Source organism: Panthera onca, chromosome F2, assembly GCF_046562875.1.
Source record: "Panthera onca isolate mPanOnc1 chromosome F2, mPanOnc1 haplotype 2, whole genome shotgun sequence".
Lineage (NCBI taxonomy): Eukaryota > Metazoa > Chordata > Mammalia > Carnivora > Felidae > Panthera > Panthera onca.
The window spans coordinates 35,427,901-35,449,275 of record NC_138356.1 but is presented as its reverse complement, the minus strand read 5'-3'; the positions used below and the strand labels follow the sequence as shown (position 1 = coordinate 35,449,275).

Sequence of the window (21,375 nt, the reverse complement as noted above, 5' to 3'; positions counted from 1 at the left end):
CACTCACCCACTGTACAATTGCACTGTTAATCTCCTGTTTCAGCTTCTATTCAAGGTGATGACTCTCCTTTTGGAATGAACAATAATTTTAGAATTCAGAGATCTGCCTCTATTTCCACCTTTCTATTTGCACCCACTACCACCTTGCTTGTGAAGCACCTACTTTTTTGGTGTAAATAAAAAGACCTCTGTCACTTTTAATATTTCAATTTCAAAAAGTACACATTAAAATTTCGTTTTTCACATGTGCAAAAAATTCCATTCTGCCAGAATAGTATAATGTGTGGGTCAATTTCATTCATTGTGCTGGGCACTCGGTGGGATGATTTTACTCTGGAAATTCAAGCCCTTCAAATCTCGGAAATTATCCCATATGTTTCCAATGTTACCTAAACACTTTTTTCCATCAGTATCCCTCTCATTTGAGATACCAGAGAAGAACCTTACATTGAACCTCCTGGATTGGTCTTCTAATTCTCTACACTTTTTTTTTCCTATTTACTATCTCATTTTCTCTTTGCTCCTTTTTTTTTTCTCAAGATTTTCTCAAATTTATCTTCCAATATTTCTGTTGAATTTTTCATTTCTACTCTAAATTTTCTATTTTCAATTTTTTTTATTGTTGTTCTGTAGTTTATCTAGAGAATCTTTTTTTTAAATCATTTTATGGCTTCAGTATCTTCTTATGTCTTTGAGAATCCTAATATAGTTTTATTTTATTTTTTCCCTCAATATTCTATATTCTCTAAATTCTTTCTTTTCATTTTCTGTGTTGTCCCCATCTGGACTCATAAAACAATAATATTAATTTGTGACTTTGATATAATGCTTACTAAGACCTTCTTTTCTGTTTACTCATTAACTTCACACAACTCTATGAGGTAGTAAGTTTATAATCTTCATTTTAGAGATAAGGAAAATTTGGTATATTGCTCAAGATACCATGTAGTTAGTGGTGAAATTGTGATTTTAATCCAGGCAGTCTAGGTCTGAAATCTAGAGTCTTATTATCTGTCATATGAGAGGTACTACACAGCAGGGACTACATAAAGAAGGAGTAACTGAAATTCTTTTTGGAATCCCTGGGTGTGTTGGTAGGGTTTGTCAATTTGAGCTTCCCTGTAGGATCATCTGAGAGGACCATTTGTTTGAAAACCCACGTGCCAATGTCTTTAGGTCTTTTCTCTGGAGCTAGAAAACTCTAATAATATCCTGCCTCTGTTGTAAAACACTGGCTCTGTCCGTGTTCTGGGAGCTGAGAGAGCAAAGAGAAGAGGGTAAGTTCACATTCAGCATCCTTTTGGTAAAACCGAGGGTCTCATAAGTGGAGGTCACCAAACGAAGTTTGAGACCCAGATAGTGAAACAAAATTTAGTGACCTTACACACCATTTCTTTTTTTCCTTCTTACCAAGATTCTGTCTATTGCACCTTCCCTACTTGCGTTGTGATCTCAACTCATTTTGACAGGGCTTCAGTCTCACAACTCCTTTGAAATTTTTCTTCTCAAGGTCATTAGAACATTACTGATGTCCACCATACCTTTTTTCTTATCTCCTCTGCTCTCACTCATTTTTGACATAGCTGAAAATTCCTTTGTCCTTGCAACTTATATTTTTCCCCTGTGACACCACATTTTCCTTATTTTCTTCTGTATTTAGAAAACTTTATATATTAGTCATGTTTTTTATTTTATGTTTTATAATACTTTGACATCTTAGGATTTTCTGATCCTAAGAGAGGCTGCTCCTCTAAGGTAGCAAATCCCTAAAGACAGCAAATGACTGTTCTGTGAGTGCTCCTTTCTTTCTTTTTACTTTTTTATTTTTTTTTAACATATATTTATTATTGAGAGACAGAGAGAGACAGAGCATGAGCACGGTAGGGGCAGAGAGAGGGGGAGACACAGAATCCAAAGTAGGCTCCAGGCTCTGAGCTGTCAGCACAGAGCCTGACACGGGGCTCGAACTCACAAACCATGAGATCATGACCTGAGCCAAAGTTGGACACTTAACCAACTGAGCCACCCAGGTGCTCCAGTGAGTGCTCCTTTCAACCAATCCAAAGCTCTTACCCCACCAACCAGTTCAGGCTCCCACAGGGCTCTTACACTCAAGTCTAATATCCTCTGCCCCAATTACCCCAGGTCAGGTACCAGACAACTAGGGAAACCTTTATACCCAGAGTCTGCACAGATTATTCCAACTAACCATGTTAAGCCTGCTTACTTTGACTCATTCCTTTCTTCCAGAAAAACCCACATGCTTTAGCTCACCCTTTCCTTCACTCTCTCTACCCTTTGACCAACCTTGCTTCTTCCCCTTGTGGCTCTGCATGGTTGCTCTGCCTCCGGTTTCTAGGGATTTGTAAATCTTCCTTCATGAGAGCCATTTCTGTGACTGCATGTCTTACCATACTGAAAACAAATCCTGGTACATATTTCTTTCTTGCTTTCTTTATATTTTAAAGAGAAAGAGAGAGAGTGCACAAATGGGGAGGGGCAGAGGGAGAGAGAATCCTAAGCAGGCTCCACGCTCAGCACGGAGACTGACGTCGGGTTTGACCCTGGGATCATGACCTGAGCTGAAATCAAGAGTCAGTCATGACCTGAGCCAAAATCAAGAGTCAGACACTCAAACTACTGAGTCACCCAGTTGCCCCCAAATCCTGGTACATTTTTAAACATCTGCTCAAGGGCGCCTGGGTGGCGCAGTCGGTTAAGCATCCGACTTCAGCCAGGTCACGATCTCGGCGGTCCGTGAGTTCGAGCCCCGCGTCAGGCTCTGGGCTGATGGCTCGGAGCCTGGAGCCTGTTTCCGATTCTGTGTCTCCCTCTCTCTCTGCCCCTCCCCCGTTCATGCTCTGTCTCTCTCTGTCCCAAAAATAAATAAAAAAACGTTGAAAAAAAAAATTAAAAAAAAAAAAAAAACATCTGCTCAAGCAACAAATGTTGGCATGACCTCAAGTTTCTTCCTGACACTTTATCTCTTCTCCCTCAACCAGTGAGTTCCATATATCTGCCTCTTTGCTCTAGATTTCTCCAAATGTTTATCTCCATTCTAGATTTCCCCCCACAGCTTATTGTTTAACAATTATTTAATTAACAATTTCATTTGAAATTCTAATAGGAATTTGAGATATAACATGGCTGAAAATTTCTGATTTTCCCTGAACTATACTCTTCTTCCAAAGTTTCATTAGTAAATTTTACATTTAGTTGGTCAACCCCAAACCTTGCCATTATTCCAGAACATTTTCATTTCTTTACCCCTCAGTCTTCTCCATTTTGACTGTCACCACTCTAGTTTAGCATCATGCCTCTCTATACTATTGCAGTAGCAGCCAGAGTGATCTTATAATTCATACCATGGTACTGACCTGCTTCTAAATGTACATCATACATTAAAGACAATAAATATAAGCCAAGTTGTATGACAGTGCCTAGCCTTTGGTTTTCCATTAGCTAGTTCTTGCCTACTACTCTTTCTTTCTAATAAAAACATATTGAGTTCTAGCCACAAAGGCTTTCGCTGCTATACACACATGCCATACCAACCCAGCTTGCTGCTTTGACTGTAGATACTCCTTGTAAAGATTTATGTGGCTTTTTCCTCTTGATCAGACATATCTTAGCCTAATGTAAGCCCTTTAAAAGTCTCTCCTCTGACCACTTTGTTTTGTTTTCTTTATATCACTTGTTATTTTCAGAAATTATTTCACTTATTTTCCTGACCAGTATCCATGGAACTCAATATAATATAAGTCACTTGTGAAATGAGACTTTATTTTAAGCCTTTCTTTTATCTCCATTATATAGAACATCCCATAGTATGTCCTTAATAAATTTTTGGAGACTGAATGAATAAACTCTAAATATACTTATCCAATGTTGGGGGCACCTGAGTGGCTCAGTCAGTTAAGCATCTGACTTTGGCTCAGGTCATGATCTCACGGTTTGTGGGTTCAAGCCCTGTGTTGGGCTCTGTGCTGAAAGCTCAGAGCCTGGAGCCTGCCTCAGAATCTGTATCTCCCTCTCTCTCTGCACCTCTCTGCTTATACTCTGTGTGTCTCTCTCTTTCAAAAATAATATTTAAAAAAATTTAAAAAAAATAATAAATACATGTATCCAGTTTCAAATATAACCAGATTTCAATAAATTTAAACTTTGAATTGTGTATGCATTTTAGTTTGGCTTATCTATTGAAACTGAAGTATCCTTTTAATGCTTATGCCTTGTCTAACAATTTTAGTATACTGGCATTTTCTGACATTTGAAAATTCCTTTTCAATTTCCTCAAATTCATTCAATCCTGAAACAGAAAGCCCAGTATATTTGCTTTATGATTCTGTGATTCCTTTCTTATTCACTGAACCATGTTTCTCTCATACCATGCTTGTCTTTTGAATATGACCGTTATAGGGAGATAGTGGATGTTTTAGAAAATCATAATCAGTAGTGGATATTTAAAACATGCCCATTAATGTTACAAACCAATGAATGCAGAATGCAGAACATGAGCACAGAAAGTTTTAACAGTGATTTTTCAAATTCTAATCTTTTAAATTAATGTTTTCTTCCAGTGTCTGTTTAGAAGGACTGATATTAAGACTGATATCTTTGGAATGTCTTCAAGGCAGTTTCTTTCCTTAAAGCATTTTGGGTTACAGGATGAAAATAAAATACTTACTATTTGTATCATAATAGAACTAATGTGTGTATATTATTTAATCTATATTTAAAAGGGTAAGTATTAATTTGATTGTATAGTGAAGATTATAGAACCTCCAAGTATTTAGACACGTAAGGAGAGAGAAAGAGCTATTCTGCAGTATAACAAAGTTTAGGGGACAATAGCATTTTGGGAAATTAGAGGTCTTCTCCAATTTGCAAAGCAATTTGAAATCTGAGTGCCACCTGGTGGCCATTCCAGCTCCATGAAGGGTGATGAGGCAGATACAGTTGGTACTAAAAGATCCTAACTTCATTTTTATGTATGTATGTATGTATGCATGTATGCTTAAAGAAATTATGGCATCCATAATTTAGCTTATGGTTTAATTACTGTCTATAAAATACAAATATAGAGCACTTGCAACCTAGAAAAAGAAATTGTGGTAAAAAATATTATAACTATACCGCTTTCTCAGTTTTGCTATCCTTCCTAACACTTTTTATCATTTACCACAAATGTTAAATACAACTCAAATGCTAAGAAATACAATGCTATAAGAGACTCTTAAAAACTGAGAACAAACTGAGGGTTGATGGGGGGTGGGAGGGAGGGGAGGGTGGGTGATGGGTATTGAGGAGGGCACCTTTTGGGATGAGCACTGGGTGTTGTATGGAAACCAATTTGACAATAAACTTCATATATTGAAAAAAAAAAGAAATACAATGCTAAATATTCAACAAGACGATCTATGTGCAAACTGCTTTCTGCAGTAGTTCCTAAATGTTGGATCACAACTTTATATTCTTTCTAAAATGGTCACATTCTAAAGGGTTATGGTTCTGAAAAGGGCCTCTGGGCCTAAAAGAGATTAAACTAGAGAAGAGTGAAATGTTAATTGTGAACGCTTACACAGCACTTACAGTGTGATTGCCACTGTTCAAAGCACTAAGCATATATAGCTGTAATTAATCCTGTCAAATTGCCTAATGGTGTAGGTACATTAATAAGCCCATTTTGTAGATGAATATAGTGAGGACCCAATGAGGTTAAATACATTGCCTAAGACACACAGTGAATGCATGTTAGAGAGAGGTTTCTGAATTCCCACAATATAATCCTAATGTCAAGCTATAGACCAGTACATTATGGTGCCTTTAAATTCCCTACCTTTCTTCTTTCCCTCCTTTCCTGCTTCATTCACTCCGTCACCACTCACTCTGTTCATTTACCAGGAAGTAAGGATTAGTCTGAAAAGGAGGACCTTGAAATTTTCCCCATTCATTGACAGATCCAGAAGTGAACAGATTCTAATGAACCCAGCTGTAGAATTAATTATCTAATACAGTACCTTCATTTGTGAATAATTGCATTTTATCAGAAAATTCTTAGCACTAAAGTTTCTAATATTTTTAATTAAATGCATTTAGCAATCTGATTGTGTATAGGAATTATCTGTGGATCAACCATCTGTGGATTGCTGTTTGCATGGTATGAGCTCTTAAAGACAAATGCAGTAACTTAATTTGAAATAGTTTTCCCAGTGTACTGTCCTGTAGAGCTGGTTCCTCAATGTGTGCTTGTTGATATTGAAGTCAAAGCTTCTATTAATTATCTTTAAAAATTCATCAGTGATTCCCCCACCAAGCATGATGCACTAAAATTCCATTTAGGAAATAACTGCCTAGATGTAACAGGCTCTATTAGATCTGAGTTGGAAATCTCTCCAGGAGACTTGAGGATAGATATTGCATTTGGGACCTCAGGACTGCTGAGCCTTGGTGACCCTCACAGCCATATAGATGTGTGATGAAAGAGATGATGATTGTATAAATGCATTTGCCCTTTTATGTTACACTGTTTTCTGAAGTTGCAGGCATGGCTGCTGAATGAATATGTCAGATAGGATCATAAAGCAAGCCTCGGGGTTGTACCAATTCTCTTGACCCAAGTCTTGTAAACCTGGGTGTATCACCCACAATATACAGAGTATTAAATACTGTAACATAAAGAAACAAGTGCAATATTTATCAGGGACACTATAGTTTCAAGACAAAAGTTTTACCCATTACACTATGAATAAGTCTTATAAAAATTGAGTGTGTATTTTACTGAGGCCAGGCCATTACAGTTCAGAGAGTCTATTAGTCTTTCTTCTTACAGATATGACATTTACTCACCAAACAATTCCCCAAATGCCTTTTGGGTGGCATTTTAATTTTAAAGCTCTTCAGAAATAAACTGAAGATATTTTTCTGCTATTAGTCACTAGTCAGGATCTCTCCACACCAAGACTTTTTTTCCATCCTTCCTTCCTCCGTTCCTTCCTCTCTTTCTTCTTTTCTTTCTTTTTTGTTCTTTTTTCCTTTCTGGTCAATATTCATCTCTTAACTTTCACTGGCTAAAATTTCCCCTCATGTTTTTCATTTAGTCTGAATAAACTAATTGCATTTGCTAAGCAGAGGAAAGTCAAACATGAAACTAGGCAAAATTTTGGCTTAGAGTCCAAGAGAGCTCATTCAAGGGGGTTGCACAAATTTTTATTTCTCTCCCAAAGCATCTGAAATATCCATCCAGCACCCACAGTAGGAAAATATTATTCTGTACCAAGTACAAGGCTATCCTCAGTATCTTAATTAAGTAAAAATGTGAAAGATCTGACTTTAGAAAATGGACAGCTTCTTGAATAATAAAACCTTTAATAACCTTGCCCCTACTCTCTGTCCTTACCGGGCTGACTTTGACATTCCATATTATATGTCTTCCACATCACTTGTTCAGAGATGTATTCTCAGCATCTGCACCCCACCCCAATCTGGCCTATTACATAGGGTCTCCCATTTTCAGTGTTTGTAGCATTCATTATTTTTTAAAATTATTTCCCTAGTGTCCATATTTCCCACTAGACTGAAACTTTGTTAAGGCCTGGACTTTGGCTGACATGTATTCATTGTCCTACCCTTATACCTAGTATAATGCTTCATGACATAATAAGGGCTCAAAAAAATCTGGCTGAATAGATGAGTAAATGAATAGATAAGTGAGTTGACATGGTCACTGGAGAAATTCTTATTTCAATGAGGTTTGTCTTATTTCCAATCAATAATTTTTTTCATCAATATGTTCTAATAGTTGGTGCCAAATATAGGCCTTATTTCTGTCTGGGTCTCTCAGTGTTTTTTTCTTTTGCCTCTTTTGAAAACTGCTCTTTTGGGAATTGAAAGATTATTTCTAACAGATTGTAAATGATGGCTGATAATAATAGAGTGTTGGCTAGATTACAGAAAATATCACTGTCTTACAATGAAGGAATAATAAAATTTTAGGAATGACCTAGCAAAAGGAATCAGTCAACTATGGACCACTGGCCAAATTTACCCAGACACCTGTTTTTATAATAAAGTTTTGGTGAAACCTGGCCATGCCCATTCATGTATTTATGACTGCTATAGCTGCTTTCATGCTACTACAGCATAGTTGAGAAGTTTCAACAGAGGTGTGTGGCCTGAAACCTAAAATATTTACTATCTGGCTGTTTACAGAAAACAGTTTGCTGATCCCTAATAGAAGTTAGAGAGTTTGGTCTCTTTTAGCTAGCCTTGTAAAAGTCTCTGTATTCATACCATTTAAATGATTCCTTACCTGCCTTCTTAAAAGACTGGCTGTGAATGATGTAAAAAAAAAATATTAGCTTGCTATTCAGCTTTCAGATAGTTGAATGAAGATAACATCAACAGGGAGGTACAAACTGGGATATTGCACAATCTTCCACACAGCTCAAAATTAGTAGGCATTGCAAATGATATGATGGAACTGCATGGGGAACTCTGAAAATCAAATTTAGGATTTTCAGGCAGGCTGTAAACAATTTCAGTAAATACCAAAAAGGGGCTCTGTTGCATGGAATGAAATATGTATGCCTTCAAGGGCTTTGCCAAAATAACCTATACTCTTTTCTTCACTCAGAATATATGACCTGTAATAAAGAACACCCAAGATAGCAGAAGCTGCGAATCCTCTCAAACAACTTTTTATCACTGATAAAGTGATTAGGAATCCTCATCCTTCCGGAGTTTACATCCCTTTGGGTAGAATCAGGGAGAGAGGTGAGAGGTCGATACTCCTCTGCCATCTATATTTAAAAATTGTTCTAAATGCTATCAATTTTTCAGACAGATCAGATTCAGAGTTGTTTGAAGAATAATCTAGTATCTTTTCTGTCTGAAAAAGATGTCTGCTGTTGCTTTGTACACTGACTAAGAGAACCTCATGGCTCCTTCTCATTATGGTGGTCCATATAACCTTATAAACTATAAGAGGGTACTTATTTTGTTTTGCTTTGATTATACTTTCCTTGTTTTGATGAGTTCGAAGTCTTATACATTTGACCTTTTTGCAAAGTATGCTATAGTACAAACTAAGATGTTGTTTGTATAATCTTTATCTTCTTGGATAGTCATCTTTGAATACAAGTAGAAGATTTTCAGCTTGTAGTGAGCTTGCTTCAAATATAATAATATTTAAGGGAGTAATTGAAAATAAAAATGATCACAGTTTGTAGCTCAAAGAGCTCTAATTCTGCCTCCAATGTTTGGCCCATCCTACTCTTTATGTAGGATAAAGTTAAGAATAATTGAATGATTTTGTCATTCAAGTGCATACAAGCAAATGAAAACAAATAAAAGTTCAGATGCTAATGGATGATTATTTGGCACTTAAGTGGAAAACTCCATTCAAAAAAGAATTATTACAGACTGAAAAAAGAAAGACAAGGAAAGGTGATGGACTGGAAGGAAGAGAAGTTTAATTTAACATGAAAAACCAGGGATACTGATGATCTGTAAGGTAGAACGACTTTTTACAAGGCTGCTTGCAGTATAAAAGTATGTCTAAAAGTAAGTGAAAGTCAAAGTTAGTGCTATATTACTTACCTAAAGACAGATTAACCCTAAAATCTCTGATATCACAATTATAATAGGCATTTATCATGATTCCTTTTGTAAGAGTAATTTGGAAGAATGTATTGTAGTTGGGAGTCAGTTGTACACATAATTCAGGGAATTATGAAGAGAATAAATATATCAACAAATACAGCTTGCATAACTGAGACCAAATATCCAATTGTGTTACTGTAAATGAAGTTTAATTTATTTTATTTCATTATTATAGAAATAATATTCAATATAGTATCTTTAGAAAATTAGGGGTGCCTGGGTGGCTCAGTCGGTTAATTGTCCAACTTTTGATTTCAGCTCAGGTAAGGATCTCACAGTTTATGAGTTCAAGCCCTGTGCTGGGCTCTGTGCTGACAGTGGGGAGCCTGCTTGGGATTCTTTCTCTCTCCCCCTCTCCATGACCCTCCCCTCCTCGCGTTCTCTCTCTCTCAAGATAAATAAACTTAAAAAAAAAGAAAGTTATATACATATGAAATTATGCATGTAATTATTCATATATAAAATTAATGTATATAAATGATTATGTTAAAATCTATTAAATAACTAGAAATATATGTGAGATCTTATATATAATTGTATATAATTTACTGTACAAAAATAATCATTTAAAAAAACATTCTCTATTCTTTTTTTGACAGAATAGTAGTGATAATAGTAAATATTATGACCTACTTCAATAGCTGAGGTATAAGATGAGGTCACATTTTAAGTAAGGTAACTTTTTGTTGATGTATAACGTTCATTCAAAAAAGCACGTAAATTATAAATATATCAATCAATTAATTTTCACAAAATTAACGTACCTGTATGACTACCATCCTGATTAAGAAGTAGAACATCACCAGCACTCCAGAAGTCCCTGCATGCCCCTTCACATCAACTACACCCACTTCCCAAAGGTCACTACTCTGCTAAAGCCTATCTTCATAGGTTGATCTTGCTTGCTTTTAAAATATATGATACTAAAATCATACAGTAGCCATTTTTGTTTGGTTTTCCTCACTGAACATTGTGAAATTAATCTATCTATCTATATATGCATATTATAGATATTTTCGTTGTTTAAAAGTGTCTTATTAATTAAGCCCATTTATCCCTTCTAATACTCACAACCATTTAGGTGCGTTCCATTTGGGAGTGATTACAGTACTATTGCTATCGACATTTGTGTTCATGTCCTTTGGTGCACCTATGGATATATTTCAGTAGAAATAGAATTACTGAGTACACACAGTGAATATATTCTTCCTTGAAGATGTTATCAATCAATTTTCCCAAGTGGTTGTATGAATTATACTTCAACCAGTGTAATAGAGTTCCAGTTGCTCCAACTCTTTCATACTACTTTTTATTGTCAGGTTTTTAAAATGTATTTCTGTTGCGAATGTGGAAGTATGTTATTGTGGTTTATTCATTTTTTTCACAAATATTGACTTACGGCTATTGATTTGAGCACTTTTTCCATATGTTCATTAAAATTTTATATCATTTCTTGTGAGATAACTGTTAGTCTGTGACATATTTTCATAAATCTGTATTTTCCTCATTGATTTGTAGTAGGTCTTTACATATTCATATAATAAGTCCTTTGCATATATTTGTGCAGCTAGATAGATGTTAATTAATTCATAGTATCTTCATTCAATCTGTAGGCTGCGTTTTCATTGTCTTCTCTCAATGGAATCTCTTGATAAACAAAATATTCTTATTTTAAATGAACTCTGATTTATCCATGGTTTCTACATCAATTGGTGTTCTTTATTTCCTGTTCAACAACTCTTTGCTTATTCATAGGTCATAATGATATCCTCCTATTAAAAAACTTATACAAACTTGACCTTTCATATTTAGATCTGCACTGTATTTGGAATTGGTGTTGAATGTGATGTGAAGGATGGGTTGAGAATTATGATTTCTTGAAGTACTTCTGTATAACTTGGCACGATTTATTGAAATGATCATACTTTACTTGTTGCATAGCAGTATTACATTTGTCATAAATCAAGTGGAAATATATGTATGAATATGCCTTTAAAGTCTCTAGTACATGGGAGGCAAATAGTTTCTCAAAGGCAAGATATTAAATATTTTAGACATGTGGATTATATAATATCTGTCACAACTACTCAACTTAACCATTGTGGTGCAAAAATAGCTATAGACAACATGTAAATAAATGGCTATGGTTGTGTTCCAATAAACCTTTCTAAAAATAGCTGTTTCACAAGTTATGGTTTGCCAACTACTGTTCTAGGCAACTCTGTTATTTGTCTAACCTTGCACTATACAACTCTTTATCAATCATTGGCACTTTTATATATGTATACATGTCATATTGCAGATGATGAACTTGCTCAGTTTTTATTTGCCTGAAAATATCTTCACTTAGCCTTCATTATGAAGAATATTTTTTTCTGGGGGCGCTTGGCTGACTCAGTCAGTAGAGCATGCAGCTCCTGGTCTTGGGGTCATGAGTTCGAGGCCCATGTTGGATGTAGAAATTGCTTAAATAAATAAACTAAAAAAAAAAACAGTATTTTTTCTCTGGGTTAGTTTTTTGTCTGTTGTTTTGTTGTTTTGTTTTGTGTTAGCTCTTTAAAGATGTCATCTCAGTTTCTTCTGGTTGCAATCATTTTGGTTTATTTTTTCTTTATATTTTTTTAAATTTTATTTTATTTTTTTAATGTTTCTTTTTGAGACAGAGAGAGACAGAGCTCAAGCAGGGGAGGGGCAGAGAGAGAGGGAGACACAGAATCTGAAACAGGCTCCAGGCTCTGAGCTGTCAGCATAGAGCCCTACGCAGGGCTCGAACCCACCAACTGCGAGATCATGACCTGAGCTGAAGTCAGACACCTAACCAACCGAGCCACCCAGGCACCCCTGCAATCATTTTGGTTTAAAAGCCAACTGTCAGGTGTTGTTGCCTCTTTGAAAGTAATGTATCCTTTTTTTTTTAAGCTTATTTATTTTGAGAGAGAGAGAGAGAGGGAGAGAGAGGGGGGGAGAGAGAGAGAGAATGGTAGAGGGGCAGAGAGAGAGAGAGAGAGAGAGAGAGAGAATCCCAAGCAAGCTCTTCACTGTCAGCGCAGAGCCCGACATGTGGGCTTGAACCCACAAACTGTGAGATCATGACCTGAACCAAAGTCAAGAGTCGGACACTTAACTGATTGAGCCACCCAGGCACCCTTCCTTTCTATTTTATTTTTTTACTTTCTTTTTTTCTCTTTCCATTTTATATACACATATATATACATGTATACATGTATATATATTTATGGTATGCTTAGATGTGTTTTAAATTTATCCTGCTAGGTAGGTCATAAAGCTTCTTTGTGGTTTAAGGTTTTCCATCAGTTTGGAAAAGTCTTGATCAACATATTTTTGAATATTATTTATATCTTCTGAACATCAATTACACATATGGTAGAAATTTTTATCATGTCTTAATTGGCTCTGAAGTATATTTCTGTATTTGTGCTCTTTTTACTCTTCCTGATTCAGTGTGGTTATTTTCTACTGATCTACTAATTAGAATTGTGTTTAACATTCTATTGATTTCTCAGTTTCACTTACGATATTTTTTAGTTCTAGTATTTCCATTTAATTCTTCTTTATGGATTCTATTTTTCAGGTATAATTTTCAACGTTTCTACCTATTTTGAAAATATACTAATCAGAGTTTTCACTATATATTTACCATTATACCCACAGATACATTAATATCAGAACAGCTCTGTGTCTAATGTTTCCAGTAACTGAATAGCCTGTGGATTTATTTCTATTTTCTGTTTCTTTCCACTATGATTTTCAGCTACTTGATCTTATCTCTTGGCATATCTTGTGAGTTTTAAAATTAAATTCCAGACATTGTGCACAAAATAGCCAACTATTTAGCTTTTGAATGATGCCAGTTTTCCTTAGAATTGATCTATGTTTTTTTTGGAAAGCAGTTAAATTAGTGGCAAATAACCTTAATCCAGTCTGTGATAGAGATGATTAAACACTGTGTTTCAGGTTTGTTTGTTTGTTTGTTTGTTTAAAGGCTTCTCTATTTTGGTTTGTTCTTACTCCTAAGGATTGGTCCTTTATAGTTTCAACTAAAAGTCTAGGTTTGATTACCAGAGCCCATTTTCTTTGGAAGGGCATGAGCTCTAATTTTTGTTTCCTCATCCAAATGGGACTATTGAAGTCCCTGATTAATTTTTAGTCTCTCATATGTCAATTTATGATTCAATTTTCAACATTTTGTGCACAGTTAAAGAATTGGCAGGATGTCTCAAGGGAACAAATAGCCCAAAATATCAGACTCATTTTTCTACAGATGACATTTTTTTTTTTAGATCTCGCCTTTTAATGTGATGGCTGCTTTGGTAAACCTAAACTCCATTTTTTTTCTTTTTTATCTGCCCACCTTTAAGAGACCGTGGAAAACACTGAGCTGAAATTTTTTGTACTGTTGATAATGCCTGGCTATGAAAAGTGTCAGACAATTTGGTACTCACTATAATGTATGTCCCTTTTTCCTGAGGGTCTTGGTCCCTTAGGTCTGGCTGCTTTGCTTCTTTTCCATGTCTTCAAACTGTTTGTTGTTTTTGTTGTTGTTGTTGGTGGTGGTGGTGGTGGTGGTGTGTGTGTGTGTTGCTTTCTTTGTTTTTTTTTTTATGGGTAAAAATATTGATCTTATATTAGCTACTCTTTTTTAGCTGAAGCTATTTAAACAAAATAGTTCCAGGCCTGCATCCTACCTGTGATAAAATGCATTGCTCATTTTCAGGAGACCACCCTCCTATAATAATTGTAGGGATATTGTGGGTTATCCAAGTTGGCAATCTTAGTTACTCTCATTTGAAAGAAAGAAGGAAATCCTATGCCAATCCTGAGAATAACTACTGTTGCTATCATGTTCACACAATTTCACTTGAGTTCCTGAGTTTAACATCAGGATACCAATAAGATATATTCTTGATTGTATACACTACAATCAATAATAGTCAAAATATTTTATTCTGACTTCTATTGACTAAAATACAATGTGCAGAATTCTACTCTTAATTTACTGGCTAAAAGAATATAGCATCATGAAAGTCTATCAAGGACCAAAGAATAAGGATGCCATATATGAGAGTGATATTCATGCTCTGCTTCTTAGTAACATAGGAGAGATTGGTCAAGGAGGGTTAGAGGACATCTAAGGATTGGTCCCCAGTCTTCTCTAGAAATATTCTTGGGAAATAAATTCTTAGTCTGTGCAGGAACGATTTTGTGGTGGATCATTCACTTCGTATGGGTGTAGTCTATTCTACTTCCAGAAGGCTCTAGATATTAGAAAGATACTGATTTTATATTGGACCAAAATCTCCCTCTCTGGTCTGAGTACTATCCACTGAGAATACATGGACCAGGTTTAATATCCTTTAACCTGATACACTTTAGATATTTCAAGACAGCTATCACATTTCCTATGTGTTTATCTCTACAAGACACACAGTTAGGGTTTCTGAACTGGCACAATGTCGGGCTTTTTACTCTCTGGTTTACTGTCTTCTGGACGTGTTCCAGCTTAAACATGTTTTTCTTGCTACTGTGTCAGGAATTGTATTTTACATTCAGGTGTGGTCTAAAAAGTCCAGGATGCCATAACAACCTCTCCTTTTAAGAAAATATTCTCGATATCATGCTACTTATTCATCTTAGGATGTAATTAGCTTCTGGCTATTACACCATTAATGCATCCTGTCTCTACTACCAGCTAAAGAAAATTAAACAGATATGTCTGTTAAAGTACGCTATCCTTGTTCTGTCTCCTTGCATTTTTTAAATCATAAGTTACCCTTACTAAATTTCATCTTTTAAGAATTAGTTTATTATTTCAGTCCATTAAGGTGTTTTTGGAGCTTCAGTTTCTCAGAAGCTTTTTAAAATACAATGCTATCCCCATATAGCCAAGAAATCCCATTACCTTTTCAAATCCTCCAAAAACCACATTTTTTTGTGATTGATATCATTGCAAGTTGCTATCCCCAGTGCAGCTTGTTGCTATGTGATGTTAATACAAATAGTTGAAAAGTGATCTTTGCTTTCGTTCTTCTTGTCCCTCTTTATAATACAGTTTTCTTTTGTACTAACAATAAAAATGACTGGTTATAATGACTTAATATATACATAGAATTAGCCTACTTTAGAAATTTTTGTTGGTGTTGAAATGGAAACGAACTTATCTTTTAATAATATCTGTAGTCCATGTGAGTCATTGAAGTTATTAGTTCCAATATCTGTAACATAAAGATGCTAGCCATTCCATTAGGACATTTATGTTTATTTAAATTAAAAAAATAATTTATTTAAATCACTGCTATTTTGAATCCTGATTACTCACAACTAAACCAATTGGTTGGCAGAATAATGACTCCTACCAAAGATGTTTACACCCTAATCCCCAGAACCCATGAATAAGTTACCTTAGGTGGTAAAAGAAAATTAAAGTTACAGATGCAATTAATCTTTCTAATCACCCAACCTTGATTGGGGTAGATTAGCCTGGATTACCTAGATGGGCCCAATCTGATCACATGAGTCTTTAAAAGAAGACGACAGGAGAGTGGTTCAGAGAGAAACAACATAAGGATCCCACCCACTATTATTGGCTTTGAAAATGGAGGAGGGGGCTATGAGCCAAGAAATAAAGGCAGCCTCCAGAAGCTGGAAAAAACAAGGAAATGATTCTTCTTTTCAGTCTCCAGAAGGGAACCAACCTGCCAAGACCTTGTCCTTAGCTTGATTACACTTGTGTTGGACGTCTGAACTCCAAGACTGTAATATAATAAATTTGTGTATTTTTTAAGCCACTTAATTTGTGGCAGTCTGTTATGATACTAAACAGAAAATGAATACACAATCTCACACAAAATAACACAAAATAGTATCTTTTCTTTCATCTGAAATTGTGTTGAACGTTAACTCTACAAACAGGCACTCCAGGTAGGAAGAAACTGAGTAGGCAGGCAAAATTCTTGGAGTATCACCTTTTAAAATGTCAATAAAATGGTCAATAAAATGGTCTCATTTGTGAACCCAAGTAGTCTTGGATGTTTCTGATATTTCTCCAGAGTTTCTACTAGGAACAAACCATTAATTCTGTTGGAACCTTATACGCAACCTGACCATTTGCATGTCCACCTTGAAGCCTGCCCTTCAGACACCGAAATAAAACCTAAGTTAAAATTACAGAAATCTTTAAAAATAACATAAGCCTCACTGCAAGTTTTTATTAATACTTTTGAAGAGATGGTGCAGTAGTTACTAACAACATATCATAATGCAGCTCTCTGTTGTTTTCCTCGTTCTCCTTGCTGAACTATCAGACCCCAGCAAGTGTTTGAGCCATCCCGCTCTCTACAGTCCCTGAAGGGAACTCCTCCTCCCACTCTTACTAACTCTTGTTTTCTTTTCTTGCTCATTGTGTATCACCCTGAGAATGTTAGCACACATCTTAAATGTGAGACAATAATGATCTCAGATGCTTCCTCTATTTTTGTAAGTCGTTTGCTAGGGGAAAAACCAAAACCTTAATGTTGCTGATACTATGCAGAGCCAATGATGCAGTTGTGTAAGAGCAATCAGAAGTCTTTCTGTGCCTCATTCATCACCCACATTGTCAGCTGAGTTCTAATTGCAGAACCTTACCACTCCTGATGATATAAATGAGAAAGATCATAGTATCATTCACAGAATTCAGTTCAGTTTACTGTCTGGCATTAAGAAAAGGCAACTTTTTATTTGCAGAGAAAAGCCTTTGACAGTTCAACTATATGTGATTTTACTTTCCAGCAAATACATATTAACCATTTTTATGGAATAAGACAATAGCATCTTTTAAATAGAGTGTGTTTTTAAGGATCAATTAATTTCTACAACCAAGAGGACAATTTTAGTCTCTGCTATAGAAAAATGCCATAAATCCCTATATTACTGCAAAGAAGTAATCAAATTAATTGATTTTTAACCTATCTCAAGGAATTCCTCATTTAAGAGAAACTAGGAGAAAATGATACTACCAAGTACCATCTCAAAATCTATAAATCTTTGAAGCCCCTTCTTATTTACCATAAAATGGTGTATCCCATGGTCAAATAATCTTTTTGACTTTGAATGAGATGAATGTCCTAAATAGTCTTTTGATTTAAGACAGGCTCTGCTTTCCAACTTGTGATGAAAGAAAAAGACAATGCATGTATCCCTGGTTTATGAGTTTCTATAAAAGACATTATTCTTAATATCTGTACATAAACACTATGCTTCTGGATTCAGGGTCTTTGCAACCACATCTCACACCAGTATTTCAATTTTAAATAAAATATAACATCTTTATAGATGTTTTGTTGGTTTGAGAAGCCATTAAGTGAACTAGCAGTAACTGCTTTGTACAAGTTATTGGAATAATTATTAAATAACTGGCAAATCAATTAACAGATGTTACTAATCTGCCTAATGCAAAGCTGGTTCTAAGAATGTCAACCCTTTGAAGATTTCTTAAAACATAATGATTTCATTCTGATTTAGCTAATTTTATTTCTAAAAACAAATTTTATACACATTTACTGTATGTTTATTATTAAAAATGGACAATATGGAAAAAAGAAAAAATACTTTAAAAATCATACTTGTTGAATTTGTAACTGTAATTTGGGTAATAAGAATTTACACGGTATAATATGCAATATTTCTTCTTTTGTCATTTTAGGTTTCACAATCTATTTTATAATAAGACATTTTTAACATTTCTTGAAAATGTTTGCAAATGACCTGGTGTTTTTTTAAACATGCTTTCTTCTTGTATCTTTATAGGTTGGTCTCAATGCCTAGAAAATCATCTGATGAAAAGTACATGTAAACTGAGTTCCTAACTTGGGTGTCACTGATGAAAATTACCAGATGATATATGAAATAGGACAATTCTAACAAGATAATATATAGTTAAGATGTAGCATAAATTTTGGAATGTTATAAACCATAAAAATGTCAGTTCCTTTACTTAGATTTTGAATTAGAGGTATAGCAAGATGTTAAAATAAAAATTTTCTTGCTGTCTCAGAATTTTTGCTGAAGCCACAAAGATTAGAAGAGAGTGTTAAATACATACTAATTTGAAAGTGAGGTTCCAGACCAACTGTGCAGAACTTGCTAAGGGGTAACCCAAATAGACAGATGGATACACATTGGTCTATGAGCTGTCTCAAGCCAATATGAAGGGCACTACAAAGATAGAAGAAAGACCATGAGATGGGTTTCTGTGGGAAGAGTTATGCTTGTCTCCTTTGCTTTCCATAGTCAAGCAGAAAGACTTAGGAAATCCCCTCAGAAACATGACCATTCTTACCACCAGGAGGGAGACTAACCTGGAGCATAGCAGAGAGAGAACCTCAGAATTGACCTTGTTCTCTGGAGTTGGGAGCAAAGGGCTTGGTGTTGACTTATATTTAGTGTTGACCCACACTTGGAGAAGTTTCATGCCAAGAGGCTGGGCTCCCTATAGTCAGCCTGATTGACAGAAGAGCAGAGAGGGCTTTGATGGAAGAAAATTCTATTTTCACTGACCATAGCCAGTATTTCCAGAGGCCTCATGGAACTCTAGAAGTTATCTAGCCTTGAATTGTTTTGAAAATGGTGCCACCTAAAGGATTCCTGCCTAAGAAATGATGATCCTGGTTGAAAGAGGCAGAGGTGTACTGTCCAATTCAGGAGAAGGCAAAGATAGAAAGGAAAAAATTTGTAAGCTGCCAGCTGAAGACTACATTATTGCTGTAGGCCATAGTGCTGAGCAAGATCCACAGCAAGGATGGGGAAATTTCTGGCCCATCATACATCCAAGGAAAGAAAGAGTAAGCACAGTGGTGTCAGCCCCACCACTCCAGAGCATAACATTCCAGTCAAATATTCCATTCTTCCCTCTCTTTTCTTTCTCTGTTCCAACCCTGAGGAGCCAGAGGCTGCAGAGTGACTGGAGAAAGAGGAGGAGGTGATGACTAAAGTAGATAAATAGTAAAAAAAGACACCTTGTCTTTTTCTCTAGTGCATATTTCCAAGCTTGATCATCATCTATCTGGGGCTTCAAAGATGAACTTTCATACTTGAATATGAGACTGATTATTAAAGTCACAAGTGAACAGAAAAGTCATGGAAATTTCATAGGTTTTTACCTAAAAGGAGAGAATTGACATAGTAGGTTTACTAGGATTGTAGTGAGGGTGAAAAACAACACACTACTTTATATTTGCACTTGGCAGAATCCAGCCTCACTCATTAAACTCAATGCATTAAGAGGTATTTGGAAGGAAAGCAATAACTGTTATTCATTTCTACTTGAAACAGGAATTTTTATCTTACAGTCAGTTCCCCAAAGAAGACCCTGAGACTAGGATTAGAGTCCAAGTAATTTATTTTGGAAGTGATTCCAAAAAAACATCAGTAGAAGGGTTACCAAGTAAGAGGGAGAAAGGAAGGCAGCCAATAAAGCATTCATTTTCACGCGAGTTTACTAGAACTTAATCCTGCTGGAGAAATCTGGAAGCCAATGTAAAACACATGATTCGGAGTTCTCCTTCAGGGCTGTAGGGAGCTAGGGTGTCCCTATACCAACTGCCATCAGTCAAAGAGCTATTCTCAGAGACACATTTATTCTGTGGCATTGCCAGTTTGCAAAGTAGATGGAAAAAACACTCTACGAGCCAAGGCAAGTACTCAGGCAAAAATACATGTGCTGGAAAGATTCTGCACCGCTGTAGGGCAAGAACATATAAACAAGACAATGACAGAATCAAGTATGTACAACAAATCGCATGTTAAGATGGCGGTAATACATAGATTGTTCGGTCTTTTTCATTGGAAAAATTTTAAGAATGGATTTAAGTTCTGTCTTGGGTTACTTTGCCTGTACTGTATCCGAAGCAAAGAATATTGAATAACTACTATAGTTTTTTTTATAAGAGTTAATAAATATAAAGTTATAAAAGGTAGACATTTTATTTGTACTAGAGGTTAGATTTTTAAGCTCTAAAATGTGTTTTTCATTGGAAATGTTTCAAAGGAGAAAAGCTGCCTTTTGAATGAGGACAGGATTGTCTCTGACACTTAAAAACCAGTGGGAGTTAATTAACTACGGTCATTGTGAACCTTGTATACATTTTAAAAAGTGAGTTAAATTAGTGTATCATTCAAACAAAGTATTATGGAATGGTCACTGACACAATTTTTAAAAAATTGTGTATGTAACTACTATTTTTAAATCATCTGTTGAGTAATTACATATTCAAGATAGGAACATATTTAGAAATCATTTTAACATTCAATAATTACTTATTAATTTCTATTAAGTCTTCTTGATATACCTGATAGGAGCAATGCAATGGGGAATGAGAGAGTAGACGGGATTCCTACCCTCTACCAGTGAAGGCAGACATACACAGTCAGCAACTAATGATCTAATTTCATAGTTATATAATAAATATGCAATTACAAACTAAAATAACTATACATGAAAAATGGAGTGTGCTTTGGATGTTTAAGTATTTTGATGGTTTTTTATTTTTCTTATAACTTCCTCTTTTTTGGATTCTCCCACATACCAAGTTAAAATAACAGAATGGGAAACATACTCTTAAACTCATGACTCAAAGCATATGCCAGTAGAATTAAGCAGCCTGAAAAGTCAGAGTACCTTCTAGAAAAAAAACATTCATAGGGTAGCCATACTGG

At 35.4% G+C, this 21,375-nt stretch overlaps 1 protein-coding gene across 6 annotated transcripts in view; it reads left to right on the top strand.

The window, feature by feature from the left end:
* The window catches only part of LOC144615054 (uncharacterized), a 170,220-nt gene that overhangs the window by 125,482 nt on the left and 23,363 nt on the right, over nt 1-21,375 (top strand). Inside the window, exons 6-7 of one of the 6 annotated variants that reach the window (XR_013553408.2) lie at nt 8,636-8,775; nt 18,469-20,636. The exons of 4 other annotated variants lie outside the window; for them this stretch is intronic. The gene's annotated coding sequence lies outside the window, so the exon portion shown is untranslated. Of the gene's footprint in view, nt 1-8,635; nt 8,776-18,468; nt 20,637-21,375 lie in introns of those variants that run through there. One more of the 6 variants, XR_013553406.2, reaches the window with a different exon arrangement.